The 13,780-nt window shown below is 39.5% G+C and overlaps 1 protein-coding gene across 4 annotated transcripts in view; it reads left to right on the forward strand.

The window, feature by feature from the left end:
• Positions 1–13,780, forward strand: part of LOC309666210 (calcium-independent phospholipase A2-gamma) — a 148,128-nt gene that overhangs the window by 127,217 nt on the left and 7,131 nt on the right. The gene's annotated exons all lie outside the window — the stretch shown is intronic.

The following is a 13,780-nucleotide window of genomic DNA, read 5'->3' on the forward strand; positions in this document are numbered from 1 at the left end:
CATATACAGAGAATATACGTTCATGTAAATCAGTGACTTGATTCCAAAAAGACTGGCACATCTAACTTAAGAATATTCAGATGGAAGCTGGAGTCTAAGCAAAGCTTATTTAAGCAAATATTTTTCTTACTGCATATCCTTTTCAGGATACTTGAGGAAGAAATGGGATATTTTTCTCCTCTAAAGACACCATGAAAGGTTGATTAGAGTATTCTAAGATGTGAGTGATCTTAATTGCTTAAACAAAGAAAACATTCAAGCAAAGTTCCTTTCCAACCCTTCAAAAGTTGCCAAGAATTTTAAAACTAAAATACACTACTTATTACAATCCTCTTATCCTTAGTTCTTAGAATAATTGTATTCAGTATTTCCAGTCTCATTTTTAAAATCCTTTTTAACTGTCATGTCTGGCATATGTTTTAATGTAAGTTCATATCCTTTTTCAGGTAAAGTATAAATTACACATTTATCAGGTAAAGTATAAACTATACATTTATATTCTATTTGAACAGTTATTGAAAGCACTGCTATAAGTAATTAAGAGGTATGAGTCAGTAGATGGGTAGATTTCATTTGTCTTTGTAAAGAGAAGAATGTTATTACAGTATTACAAGGCTTATTAGATGTCCTAGGAAATTACAAAGTAGGAAGAATTCTTTTTGAGTAGCTTCCAATGTATTATTTCTCTACCCCTATCCAAGTAGCATCATATTTATCAAATAATAGTTTTTACACAACATTATCCCTTCTCTGTTTTTAACAGCTTTATTGAAGTAAAATTGATAAAAAACTACACATATTTGATATATACAATCTGATGAGTTTGGTCATATGCATATCCCTTCTCTCTTATCTTTTTCCATCTCCACCTCCAAAATTAAATCATTTATTCACTGTCTTTGGAGAAAGATCCTGATAAATTAGCTTGCGCTGAAGGTTTTGATGGCAGATTCTAATATATTATTTCTTTTAGGCTTTATTTATATTTTAAAAGGTTAGGTTCAGAACTCAGCATACATTAACATAAAATGAATTATGATATTTCATATAAACTTTCCAGATAAAGAGTGTTTTTAGCAGAAAGAGCCTGCCCAGCATTTTCTGTGCTAAATTATGCCTGTGCCAGGCCACAACTAATAATTTTCATTATAACTGGACAAAAATGTAGTGAGTGCTTACTCAGTGCCAGGCCCTATGTTACCTATAAAAAATATAAAGGTTTTTAATAATTGCTAGCATATTGTTTGTGTTTCCTGGATCCTGCCCTCAAATAGCTCAAACCAGGAGAATATAAACAGAGTTACAGAATGAGATGATAAATTCAATAATAAAAAGTCTTCTGAGTTTATGTATAAACAATGAATAGTTGATTAGGATAGAAATAGGATGGGGAGGGGAGGATGGGGAGTCATTGCTTAATGGTTGCAGATTCTGTTTGTGGTGATAAAAACGTTTTGGAAATAGATAGTGGTGATAATTGTAAAACATTCTGAATGTTATTAATGCCACTGACTTGTAACCTTAAAAAAGGTTAAAAGGACCAATTTTATATTATATATATTTTATCATAATAAAGAACAAATTTTTTAAAAACCCTATAGGGAGTTTCCCCGGTGGTTTAGTGGTTAAGATTTGGCGCTTTCATTGCCGTGGCCCAGGTTCAGTCCCTGGTTGGGGAACTGAGATCCTGCAAGCTGCACAGCACAGCCAAAAAAAAAAGTTTCTTAAAAAACAAAATAAAATAAAAATATTAAACCCTAAAAAATCAGATGAGATGATCAAGAGGCATTCGTGTTGCCCAGTGGTTATTTTCTGGTATAAATTCTGATTTATGATTTGAAATGATTAAATATACATTAAAAGCAATAAAAAGTATCTAAATATTAGGCTATTAAGTACATGCATGATGTACTGCAGTTAAAACACAATCATGGGTTATAGGAAGATGGCGGAAGAGTAAGACGCGGAGATCACCTTCCTTCCCACAGATACAGTAGAAATACATCTACACGTGGAACTGCTCCTACAGAACACCCACTGAACGCTGGCAGAAAACGTCTGACCTCCAAAAAGGCGCAAGAAACTCCCCCCGTACTTGGGTAGGGCAAAAGAAAAAAGAAATAACAGAGACAAAAGAATAGGGACGGCACCTGCACCAGTGGGAGGGAGCTGTGAAGGAGGAAAGATTTCCACGCACTAGGAAGCCCTTTCGCGGGCAGAGACTGCGGGTGGCAGAGGGGGGAAGCTTCGGAGCCACGGAGGAGAGCGCAGCCACAGGGTTGCGGAGGGCAAAGCGGAGAGGTTCCCGCACGGAGGAGCGGTGCCGACCAGCACTCTCCAGCCCGAGAGGCTTGTCTGCTCACCTGCCGGGGCGGGCAGGGCTGGGAGCTGAGGCTCGGGCTTCGGTTGGATCGCGGGAGAGGACTGGGGTTGGCGGCGTGAACACAGCCTGAAGGGGTTAGTGCACCACAGCTAGCCGGGAGGGAGTCCGGGGAAAAAGTCTGCAGCTGCCGAAGAGGCAAGAGACTTTTTCTTACCTCTTTGTTTCCTGGTGCGCGAGGAGAGGGGATTCAGAGCGCCGCCTAAACGAACTTCAGACACGGGCGCGAGCCGCAGCTACCAGCGCGGAGCCCACAGCAACAGGGGCGCAGAGGAAAAAACGGAGAGACTCCCGCACAGAGGCTCGGCGCCGAGCAGCACTCACCAGCCCGAGAGGCTTGTCTGCTCGCCCGCCGGGGCGGGCGGGGCTGGGAGCTGAGGCTCAGGCTTCGGTCGGATCGCAGGGAGAGAACTGGGGCTGGCGGCGTGAACACAGCCTGAAGGGGTTGGCGCACCACAGCTGGCTGGGAGGGAGACCGGGAAAAGGTCTGCAGCTGCCGAAGAGGCAAGAGACTTTTTCTTGCCTCTTTGTTTCGCTGCACGCAAGGAGAGGGGATTCAGAGTGCCGCCTAAACGTACTCCAGAGAAGGGCGCGAGCCGCAGCGATCAGCGCGGACCCCAGAGACGGGCGTGAGACGCTGGGGCTGCTGCTGCCGCCTCCAAAAAGCCTGTGTGTGAGCACAGATCACTCTCCACACCGCCCCTCCCGGGAGCCTGTGCAGCCCGCCACTGCCAGGGTCCCGTGATCCGGGGACAACTTCCCTGGGAGAACGCACTGCCCGCCTCAGGCTGGTGCAACGTCACGCCGGCCTCGGCCGCCGCAGGCTCACCCCGCCTCCTCTGTACCCCTCCCTCCCCGCGGCCTGAGTGAACCATAGCCCCCGAAGCAGCTGCTCCTTTAACCCCGTCCTGTCTGGGTGGGGAATAGACGCCCTCAGGCGACCTACATGCAGAGGCGGGTCCAAATCCAAAGCTGAACCCCAGGAGCTGTGCGAACAGGGAAGAGAAGGGGAAATCTCTCCCAGCAGCCTCAGAAGCAGCGGATTAAAACTCCACAAACAACTTGATGCGCCTGCATCTGTTGAATACCTGAATAGACAACGAATCATCCCAAATTCAGGAGGTGGACTTTGGGAGCAGGATATATTAATTTTTCCCCTTTTCCTTTTATTTGTGAGTGTATATGTATATGCTTCTGGGTGAGATTTTGTCTGTATAGCTTTGCTTTACAATAGCTTTATTTTACTTCACTATATTATAGCCTCTTTCTTTCTTTTTTTCTACTTTTTCTCCCTTTTACTCTGAGCCGTGTGGACGAAAGGCTCTTGGTGCTCCAGCCAGGCATCAGGGCCGTGCCTCTGAGGTGGGAGAGCCAACTTCAGGACACTGGTCCACAAGAGACCTCCCAGCTCCACGTAATACCAAACGGCAAAAATCTCTCAGAGATCTCCATCTCAACACCAAGACCCAGCTTCACTCAACGACCAGCAAGCTACAGTGCTGGACACCCTATGCCAAACAACTAGCAAGACAGGAACACAGCCCCATCCATTAGCAGAGAGGCTGCCTAAAATCATAATAAGGCCACAGACACCCCAAAATACACCACCAGACGTGGACGTGCCCACCAGAAAGACAAGATCCAACCTCATCCACCAGAGCTCAGGCACTAGTTCCCTCCACCAGGAAGCCTACACAACCCACTGAACCAACCTTAGCCACTGGGGACAGATACCAAAAACAACGGGAACTACAAACCTGCAGCCTGTGAAAAGGAGACCCCAAACACAGTAAGATAAGCAAAATGAGACGACAGAAAAACACACAGCAGATGAAGGAGCAGGGTCAGAACACACCAGACTTAACAAATGAAGAGGAAATAGGTAGTCTACCTGAAAAAGAATTCAGAATAATGATAGTAAGGATGATCCAAAATCTTGGAAATAGAATAGACAAAATGCAAGAAACATTTAACAAGGACGTAGAAGAACTAAAGAGGAACCAAGCAATGATGAAAAACACAATAAATGAAATTAAAAATACTCTAGATGGGATCAATAGCAGAATAACTGAGGCAGAAGAAAGAATAAGTGACCTGGAAGATAAAATGGTGGAAATAACTACTGCAGAGCAGGATAAAGAAAAAAGAATGAAAAGAACTGAGGACAGTCTCAGAGACCTCTGGGACAACATTAAACGCACCAACATTCGAATTATAGGGGTCCCAGAAGAAGAAGAGAAAAAGAAAGGGACTGAGAAAATATTTGAAGAGATTATAGTTGAAAACTTCCCTAATATGGGAAAGGAAATAGTTAATCAAGTCCTGGAAGCACAGAGAGTCCCATACAGGATAAACCCAAGGAGAAACACACCAAGACACATATTAATCAAACTGTCAAAAATTAAATATAAGGAAAACATATTAAAGGCAGCAAGGGAAAAAAAACAAATAACACACAAGGGAATCCCCATAAGGTTAACATCTGATCTTTCAGCAGAAACTCTGCAAGCCAGAAGGGAGTGGCAGGATATACTTAAAGTGATGAAGGAGAAAAACCTACAACCAAGGTTACTCTACCCAGCAAGGATCTCATTCAGATTTGATGGAGAAATTAAAACCTTTACAGACAAGCAAAAGCTGAGAGAGTTCAGCACCACCAAACCAGCTTTACAACAAATGCTAAAGGAACTTCTCTAGGCAAGAAACACAAGAGAAGGAAAACACCTACAATAACAAACCCAAAACATTTAAGAAAATGGGAATAGGAACATACATATCAATAATTACCTTGAATGTAAATGGATTAAATGCTCCCACCAAAAGACACAGGCTGGCTGAATGGATACAAAAACAAGACCCAAGTATATGCTATCTACAAGAGACCCACTTCAGACCTAGAGACACATACAGACTGAAAGTGAGGGGATGGAAAAAGATATTCCATGCAAATGGAAATCAAAAGAAAGCTGGAGTAGCAATTCTCATATCAGACAAAATAGACTTTAAAATAAATACTATTACAAGAGACAAAGAAGGACACTATATAACGATCAAGGGATTGATCCAAGAGGAAGGTATAACAATTGTAAATATTTATGCACCCAACATAGGAGCACCTCAATACATAAGGCAAATACTAACAGCCATAAAACGGGAAATCGACAGCAACACAATCATAGTAGGGGACTTTAACACCCCACTTTCACCAATGGACAGATCATCCAAAATGAAAATAAATAAGGAAACACAAGCTTTAAATGATACATTCAACAAGATGGACTTAATTGATATTTATAGGACATTCCACCCAAAAACAACAGAATACACATTTTTCTCAAGTGCTCATGGAACATTCTCCAGGATAGATCATATCTTGGGTCACAAATCAAGCCTTGGTAAATTTAAGAAAATTGAAATCGTATCAAGTAACTTTTCTGACCACAACGCTATGAGACATATCAATTACAGGAAAAGATCTGTAAAAAATACAAACACATGGAGGCTACACAATACATTACTTAATAACGAAGTGATCACTGAAGAAATCAAAGGGGAAATCAAAAAATACCTAGAAACAAATGACAATGGAGATACGACGACCCAAAACCTATGGGACGCAGCAAAAGCAGTGCTAAGAGGGAAGTTTATAGCAATACAAGCCTACCTCAAGAAACAGGAAACATCTCGAATAAACAACCTAACCTTGCACCTAAAGCAATTAGAGAAAGAAGAACAAAAAAACCCCAAAGCCAGCAGAAGGAAAGAAATTATAAAGATCAGGTCAGAAATAAATGAAAAAGAAATGAAGGAAACAATAGCAAAAATCAATGAAACTAAAAGCTGGTTCTTTGAGAAGATAAACAAAATTGATAAACCATTAGCCAGACTCATCAAGAGAAAAAGGGAGAAGACTCAGATCAATAGAATTAGAAATGAAAAAGGAGAAGTAACCACTGACACTGCAGAAATACAAACGATCATGAGAGATTACTACAAGCAACTCTATGCCAATAAAATGGACAACCTGGAAGAAATGGACAGATTCTTAGAAATGCACAAACTGCCGAGACTGAACCAGGAAGAAATAGAAAATATGAACAGACCAATCACAAGCACTGAAATTGAAATTGTGATTAAAAACCTTCCAACAAACAAAAGCCCAGGACCAGATGGCTTCACAGGTGAATTCTATCAAACATTTAGAGAAGAGCTAACACCTATCCTTCTCAAACTCTTCCAAAATATTGCAGAGGGAGGAACACTCCCAAACTCATTCTACGAGGCCACCATCACCCTGATACCAAAACCAGACAAAGATGTCACAAAGAAAGAAAACTACAGGCCAATATCACTGATGAACATAGATGCAAAAATCCTCAACAAAATACTAGCAAACAGAATCCAACAGCACATTAAAAGGATCATACACCATGATCAAGTGGGGTTTATCCCAGGAATGCAAGGATTCTTCAATATACGCAAATCAATCAATGTGATACATCATATTAACAAATTGAAGGAGAAAAACCATATGATCATCTCAATAGATGCAGAGAAAGCTTTCGACAAAATTCAACACCCATTTATGATAAAAGCCCTGCAGAAAGTAGGCATAGAGGGAACTTTCCTCAACATAATAAAGGCCATATATGACAAACCCACAGCCAACATCGTCCTCAATGGTGAAAAACTGAAACCATTTCCACTAAGATCAGGAACAAGACAAGGTTGCCCACTCTCACCACTATTATTCAACATAGTTTTGGAAGTGTTAGCCACAGCAATCAGAGAAGACAAAGAAATAAAAGGAATCCAAATCGGAAAAGAAGAAGTAAAGCTGTCACTATTTGCAGATGACATGATACTATACATAGAGAATCCTAAAGATGCTACCAGAAAACTCCTAGAGCTAATCAATGAATTTGGTAAAGTTGCAGGATACAAAATTAATGCACAGAAATCTCTTGCATTTCTATACACTAATGACAAAAAATCTGAAAGTGAAATTAAGAAAACACTCCCATTTACCATTGCAACAAAAAGAATAAAATATCTAGGAATAAACCTACCTAAGGAGACAAAAGACCTGTATGCAGAAAATTATAAGACACTGATGAAAGAAATTAAAGATGATACAAATAGATGGAGAGATATACCATGTTCCTGGATTGGAAGAATCAACATTGTGAAAATGACTCTACTACCCAAAGCAATCTACAGATTCAATGCAATCCCTATCAAACTACCACTGGCATTTTTCACAGAACTAGAACAAAAAATTTCACAATTTGTATGGAAACACAAAAGACCCCGAATAGCCAAAGCAATCTTGAGAACGAAAAATGGAGCTGGGGGAATCAGCCTCCCTGACTTCAGACTATATTACAAAGCTTCAGTAATCAAGACAGTTTGGTACTGGCACAAAAACAGAAATATAGATCAATGGAACAGGATAGAAAGCCCAGAGATAAACCCACACACATATGGTCACCTTATCTTTGATAAAGGAGGCAAGCATATACAGTGGAGAAAAGACAGCCTCTTCAATAAGTGGTGCTGGGAAAATTGGACAGGTACATGTAAAAGTATGAAATTAGAACACTCCCTGACACCATGCACAAAAATAAACTCAAAATGGATTAAAAACCTAAGTGTAAGGGCAGACACTATCAAACTCTTAGAGGAAAACATAGGCAGAACACTCTATGACATACATCACAGCAAGATTCTTTTTGACCCAGCTCCCAGAGAAATGGAAATAAGAACACAAATAAACAAATGGGACCTAATGAAACTTAAAAGCTTTTGCACAGCAAAGGAAACCATAAACAAGACCAAAAGACAACCCTCAGAATGGGAGAAAATATTTGCAAATGAAGCAACTGACAAAGGATTAATCTCCAAGATTTACAAGCAGCTCATGCAGCTCAATAACAAAAAAACGAACAACCCAATCCAAAAATGGGCCGAAGACCTAAATAGACATTTCTCCAAAGAAGATATACAGATGGCCTACAGACACATGAAAGAATGCTCAACATCATTAATCATTAGAGAAATGCAAATCAAAACTACAATGAGATATCATCTCACACCGGTCAGAATGGCCATCATCAAAAAATCTAGAAACAATAAATGCTGGAGAGGGTGTGGGGGAAAGGGAACACTCTTGCACTGTTGGTGGGAATGTAAATTGATACAGCCACTATGGAGAACAGTATGGAGGTTCCTTAAAAGACTACAAATAGAACTACCATACGACCCAGCAATCCCACTACTGGGCATGTACCCTGAGAAAACCATAATTCAAAAAGAGTCATGTACCACAATGTTCATTGCAGCTCTATTTACAATAGCCAGGACATGGAAGCAACCTAAGTGTCCATCGACAGATGAATGGATAAAGAAGATGTGGCACATATTTACAATGGAATATTACTCAGCCATAAAAAGAAATGAAATGGAGGTATTTGTAATGAGGTGGATGGAGTTAGAGTCTGTCATACAAAGTGAAGTAAGTCAGAAAGAGAAAAACAAATACAGTATGCTAACACATATATACGGAATCTAAGGGAAAAAAAAAGGCCATGAAGAACCTAGTGGCAAGACGGGAATAAAGACACAGACCTACTAGAGAATGGACTTGAGGATATGGGGAGGGGGTGGGGTGAGATGTGACAGGGTAAGAGAGTGTCATGGACATATATACACTACTAAATGTAAAATAGATAACTAGTGGGAAGCAGCCGCATAGCACAGGGAAATCAGCTCGGTGCTTTGTGACCACCTAGAGGGGTGGGACGGGGAGGGTGGGAGGGAGGGAGATGCAAGAGGGAAGAGAAATTGGAACATATTGTATATGTATAACTGATTCACTTTGTTATAAAGCAGAAGCTAACACACCATTGTAAGGCAATTATACTTCAATAAAGATGTTAAAAAAAAAAAACACAATCATGTGTGTACTTCTAAAAGATAAGTATCAATTTATTTAATAAGTTTATTTTTCAAGTCTGTTTTACCTCAGCACCTAGCATGAGCAGTGGCTGACAAACACCAAGTAACTAACTGTGAGTATGAATACTGTAATGAATGGAAAGGCTTCAGGAGATCCCATAGACATAACATTAGCCTAAGGACTTGCTGATAGCAGAGGCGTCTGACAAGAGTAGACTAACTGTAAACAGAGCTTAAGGAATGGTGCGCCTCACCACTGGACTAAAGTGAGTACCAAAAATGTTAACTTCTGCACTTTTTTTGATGGAAAGCAAGTAAAGTTTGAAGAACAGGAATTTAATTTGAAGCATGGCTATTAAAACTATTCAAAACTTGGCAACTTTTGATGTGGGATTAATTTTACTATTATCAATTCTTGGTAAACCTTGTTTGTCCCTTCTTTTCTCCCCTTTTTGTGTTCTCTAATCCTTCTTTATAGCTTTTATAATAATGAAGAAGTGTTTCATCTAAAATACCCAGATAAGAGAAAAACAAATACTGTATGCTAACACATACATATATATGGAATCTAAAAAAAAGGGTTATGAAGCACCTAGGGGCAGGACAGGAATAATGACGCAGACGTAGAGAATGGACTTGGGGACACGGGGAGGGGGTAGGGTAAGCTTGACGAAGTGAGAGAGTGGCATGGACATATATACACTACCAAACGTAAAATAGATAGCTAGTGGGAAGCAGCTGCATAGCACAGGGAGATCAGCTCAGTGCTTTGTGACCACCTAGAGGGGTGGGATAGGGAGGGTGGGAGGGAGACGCAAGAGGGAAGAGATATGGGGATACATGTATATGTATAGCTGATTCACTTTGTTATAAAGCAGAAACTAACACACCATTGTAAAGCAGTTATACTCCAATGAAGATGTTAAAAATAAATAAATAAAATAATATAAAATAAAATACCCAGATGATTAGAAGTTACACAGAGTATAACTATAGAATTTAAGATAAAAGTAATTTAATAAAAGAAATAACTTTTTTGCTAAATTAGAAATGAAATAGGGGGTGGGTATCATTCATATTAATTGAGAACAAAGGAAATAGGTGAAAGGGTTAAATTAAAATTTGTACTTGGGAAAGCCTTTAGGAAATAACTTATTACTATCCACATTTAATGAGTCCAAGTAGATTTTTGCAGTTGAATAATACAAATGCCTAGCCAATTCATGACTTTCAACAGATATATAGCTAGCTAAATTTAAAAATAGTTCCTTTCAACTGCTGAGTGGATAAACAAACTGTGATATATCCGAATAATGAAATATTCCTCAGCAGTAAAAAGGAATTAATTACTGACATGTACAATGACACGGATCTCAGAAGCATTATTCTAGGTGAAAGAACCCAGACCCCAAAACCACATACTGCATGATTCCATTTATTTTGATAACAAGAGCTAATGTGTGATCTTGGAGAGTAGATAAAAGAATATTTTTTGAAGGTAAGATTGAGAACTGAGAGTCCAAGGTGTTATAAAGATGTGAAGTCACATGGGGTAGTAAAAAGAATTTCCACCCCTTTCTACATGGGATAGATAGAAAGTCTGTGAGCCAGGTGCTGACTTAATTAGTTGACTAGGGAGGTTGCTAGGTGACAACAGTGACGAGGAAGTGGTGGCTTGGCTGAACAGCAGAGCCTTTAAAGAGCATGAATTTCCCAAGTGGATTAGGACTAATAATGGTCTGGAAGGGAGGCTAAAACAGGTAAGACATCATCCCTCCTCCTAGCCACTGAGATACGAAAGAAACAGCACCTCCCGGGAAATGATGTCAGGGAAGAGCCACATTTCTGCTCAGTCAAAGAAGAAGAGAGCACTTTCAGAAGTAGGTGAGATTACGTTGGGAGTGCTAACAATTCCATAGAGCACAGTGGAGGGTTTAGGATGCGGGGGAGGAGAATTGGACTGTGTCAGTGGCCAGGAAGCTCAGAGAATTAAATGCCATTACAGTAACAAGGCATGTGGAGTTTCAAATGACATGTGCATTTAGTTCCTACTTGTTCTTTGAGGCAAGTGGGTGATCGGTTCCAGGAGATACAGTCTCAGTTCATCTGCTGTCAAACTCGGCACACACAAATATAGTGGTCCCCAAAACTATAGTCACTGCATGCTTTTTGGCCTGGCGTAGAGGATGGGCATCTAAGCTTTTAATGAATGAAAGCAATCTACTTGGTATCAGAGAAGGCTTACTTCTCACAGTCTTAACTTGTGTTTTGATATGTTTAGTGTAGGATTCTGACCTTTTGCGTATATTCTCTGCCATGCTACTTTGAGTTTAGGAATGATTTTACTATATAACGATAGCGTTTAACTATATCACGAAGTTGTACACTGGAAATTAAGTCTGTTGAATCCATGATAAAGACAAGTGTAATGCTAGCATGTGTGCTGCTGTTTCCTCATTGTGCTTCTGGCGCAAATTTCCCTCTTCCTGAGCCTAGATAAGGGAGAGAGGCTTCACTGTGCTTAGGGCACCTGCTCCCAGTCAGGTGGCAAACAAGGTGAATACAGCCCTCCCTTCTTTTTTCTGTCCCAGACCTGGGGCCATTCACAAACCGGCTTTCTTCAGTCTTTAGGTTGCAGAGACAATCCTGACTTAAGCACAGCTCACCCATAACGGGACATTTATGAAAAGAGCCCAAGACCTGAAATATGGTGGGCCTATGAGTAAATGTGCCCCTGTCGACAGGAGATGTCTTTTAAAAGGTAGTCTTTTCTCATGAAAATCACAGATGTGGAAACATAAGACGCATTCTTTTGAAGGGGTGTAGTTAGAGAACAGTGGAGATTGGCAACTCGGAAAGGTAGAGATTGGGTTGGATTCTGCTATGCAAAACGGTTCACTTGGCAAAGATCCTAGATTGCTAAAGAATTTTGATAGAATAAGTGTTCCACAAGAAAAAAAATTTAATTCATTATATATCTTTGCCCAAAAATCTTTCAATTACTATAATAAAGGTGCCTTCATTTAAAATATGTACTGCATTACTGCATGACAATTTAAGGTTGTATTTCTCTTCCCGTTCTTGCGGAAAGCATGTTTTTTCAAAATTCTTTTTTTAATGTACTGGTACAGAATTCAGCATTGTCTTGTCTTCCGGTAGAAATGGATTGTTTTCTACTAAGTATGTTAGGATTATTTCAGTTAGGTTCTTGCCGGAATAATGACTCTTGGACCATGTTTTGAAGAATAAGTGGGAGCTGAGCAAAGAAGGGGGTTGGCGAAGGAGCATTTTGAGTTAACAGCATGTGCAGAGCCCTGAAGGCAAGAGAATGTGACGACTCCTGAAAACTGCAAGTAATTCATGAATGGCCAGACCGTAGGATTACAAGATGTTGAATTTTGTGTAGCTTCAAAATACAAATCTAGAATTAATAGGTATAGGTTACAGGGAGGGAAATTTGGGCTTATTAGAAGGAATAATTTCTAACAGTTCATAGCTTTTCAAAATTGAATGGATATACTAATACCAAGTGAGGTTTATCCCAGGAATGTGAGACTAGTTAATATACTTTTTTTTGAAATTTTTTTTAATTGAAGTATAGTTGATTTACAATGTCTTGTTAGTTTCAGGTATACAGCAAAGTGATTCAGTTATACATTTTTACATAAATCTATTCTTTTTCAGATTATTTTCCCATATAGGTTATTACAAAATACTGAGTACAGTTCCCAGTGCTATACAGTACGTTCTTGTTGTTTGTCTATTTTATATATAGTGGTGTGTATATGTTCATTCCAACCTCCTAATTTGTTCTTCCCCCCTCCCCTTTCCTCTTTGGTAACCATAAGTTTGTTTTCTATGTCTGTGGGTCTGTTTCTGTTTTGTAAATAAGTTCATCTGTATCTTTTTTTTTTACGATTCCACATATAAGCAATATCATATGATATCTGTCTTTGGTTACATACTTTTATTCTACTACATTTTTACAGCACTCTATCAGCATGTTTTACCCTTCTTGCCTTGTGGAGTCTTCGAAATCAATGCTTATTTTGAAGCATTGATAAATGCTTAGAAATATAAGGTTGCCTACTTTGTTTAGGTTATATCTGCAGTAAATGAATTTGATACTTTGAAATTGTATTAATAAAATTTCAACTTCAATTAATTAATTTGGTTATATTAGACTTGTGAAAGAACTGGTCTTGTTTGTTTGGTAGAACCACAATTCTTTTGTTAGATTTTATATAGAATCTATATTAACCACTAAACAAGGATAAAAATCTTTAAAAACTAATTCAGTTCATTTCAGTAGTTTTGAGCAAAATATACAGAGCAATCCAAGAAGAAGTTCAGAGATTTTGTAACAGGAAAGAAAGTTTAGTAAAGCCAGTGAGGCCAGTGAGTTTTCACATGACTTCTTTTGCAGCTGTAGTATATAAAATA

This window comes from Balaenoptera physalus (genome assembly GCF_965194825.1).
Source record: "Balaenoptera physalus genome assembly, chromosome: 8".
Taxonomy (NCBI): domain Eukaryota; kingdom Metazoa; phylum Chordata; class Mammalia; order Artiodactyla; family Balaenopteridae; genus Balaenoptera; species Balaenoptera physalus.